General features: G+C 39.6%; 1 long non-coding RNA gene across 1 annotated transcript; it reads right to left on the bottom strand.

The window, feature by feature from the left end:
• Positions 1 to 268: 268 nt before the first annotated feature.
• Positions 269 to 647, bottom strand: LOC149384952 (uncharacterized). The gene is made up of 3 exons (XR_016301180.1): positions 574 to 647; positions 441 to 484; positions 269 to 299 (listed from the first exon to the last, which is right to left on the bottom strand). It is a non-coding gene; the product is annotated as an uncharacterized LOC149384952 (long non-coding RNA).
• Positions 648 to 2148: the final 1501 nt, after the last annotated feature.

Here is a 2148-nt window from a genome sequence, read left to right as displayed (position 1 = left end):
TTCCACATTTAGAGAACAAGTTTTGGGAAAACCCCCCTTTTCAATATCTCTAATAGCTGCATTAATCAATGGCAAGCACACGGCAACTGCATCTTTAAAATCACTTTCCTGGCTTTCATCCTTCTTCCTAAGGGATCAACAAAATATTACTTAGTTACTCTATATTTTGTTCTAATACATCAATCGTAATATGTGAACAAAAACTATTTTAACAAACTCACCAATTCAGAGAAATAGACAAAGATGGTACACCACAGATCATTGCTTATCTAGCCCCAGCAACAACACCAGAGTAATACCTGGCAAATTAATAGCATAATAATCAACTTCTCAACAAAGTTTGTAACTTGTAAGACAAATTATAATAAAGACAAAAAAACATTGGTGAAGAGAAAGAAAAGCAAAAGGAATCATTTACAGGTAAGTAAATGACGACGTACATGTGATGGCCACAGCTTGATCCCCTGTTTATTCCACTAATTACCTGAAACCATATTCCAAAACGTTCTTGAGAAAATTATGGGCACCTAAACACATTCACCATTTTGAATATGACTTCATACAAATGCTAACCAGCAAAGGCTTTGTCCAAGAGAACAGTGCTCCGGACAATGCTAGTGAAACACAATCTGCCGGAGTTCCTGCAAAGTAAGAATCGCCGAGAAACCTATCATTATTAATTACAAAAACCCTAACAGGAAATAAAGTATATTGATTAAACTTTAAATATCTTTAAACCAAAGCTCAAACAACATTACCCCATTTCACAGCCAAACAAAATACCAACAAACTCTCAATAAATTTGTGTCCTCTACTTAAATTTCCAGTTGGTGGCACAGTTTCACAATAGGAAATTCCCCTCAGTTAAACCGAGACAAAGCAATGAAATTTTGGTCCAAAGTTCTCATACGCACACATAGATAGATAAACCTGTACCTGAAACTTCATAAGTTGTGGCACCATTAATCTCAGCAGAACTTACAGCTATCGTTTCTCGAACTATCACGGAATGGCCAGAGACTGATTTATCCCTATAATAAACCAAACCAAATTCCAAAATTATTACTGAATAAGCATCAACAAGCACAAGAATCATATAGAAATATGAAAAACAGACATCTAAATACAACTTTATTTCAATGAACTACTATAAACAAAAAGAATCAAAGCATGATGATATTAATCCGAATTAAGAAGTGGGGAACAAAAAACCCCCAAATTCCTAAAACGAACCCTAGAATCCGAATTAAGAAGTGGGGAAGAAGATTTTCTTTACCTTGCTTCCCGAAATCCAGTCTCCTCGGCGCCGTCTCCCTCTTTTCCCGGCGTCCTCGGCGTGCTCGCGGCGGCGCTCGCTCCTTCTCGGCCGCGCGCGCGAGGTGATGCTCGGTCTCGGTGGCTGCTGTCGGCCGCGCGTCCTCTCCCTCGGTGGCTCTCCTTCTCAGTCTCGCTTTCTCGCTCCCCCAAAATCTCTCTTTCTCTCTCTCGGCCGCTCAGCCTCTTCTTCTTCTTTTCTTTTCTCTTCTTCTCTTTCCTTTCTCTTCTTCTTCTAATGAGATAGAATTTGGCAGAGTAAGTAAAGACACAGAACAAAATTTTAGAAGCGAAATAAGAGGGAACAAAATCCCGCTAAATTTTCCAAATGTTTTGGACTTTTGGGTGCGACTTTGTCGCACCCAAAGGTATGATAAGCTTTTGGGTGCGACTTTTCGCACCCAAATTTAAAAAAAATCAGCGAAATTTTTTGGTTACTTCAGTGACATTTGGGTGCGAAAAGTCGCACCCGAAAGTAATTTTTGGTGCGACTTTTAGGTGCGAAAAGTCGCACCCAAAAGTCATCCGCACCGAAAAACTGTATTTGTAGTAGTGAAATGCAAGCTTTTGAAACCCAAAACTTTTCGTCCATCAGTAGTGTTGACCGATTCTCTCTCTCTCTCTACCCCTTGGAATTGCTCTATTCCCTTCTTCGAAAACAAGAGTAAGAAATAGCATTTGTTTCTTAATCGTGTGAGATTAAAGAGTGTGATCCTCACGCCGTATTTCTTTATTCGTCCGGAGATTACGTTTCGGAAGACTACGGTGTCATCAAGAGGAGTATGAGGATCTAGAAGCTTGAAGAAGGAGATCAAGGAGTTCCAGTACGAGGAT

This window comes from Urtica dioica, chromosome 9 (genome assembly GCF_054948205.1).
Source record: "Urtica dioica subsp. dioica isolate 48M chromosome 9, U.dioica_male_clone48M_v1_H2, whole genome shotgun sequence".
NCBI lineage: Eukaryota > Viridiplantae > Streptophyta > Magnoliopsida > Rosales > Urticaceae > Urtica > Urtica dioica.
Note: the sequence above shows the minus strand (reverse complement) of the source record. Positions and strands in the feature narration are given on the sequence as shown.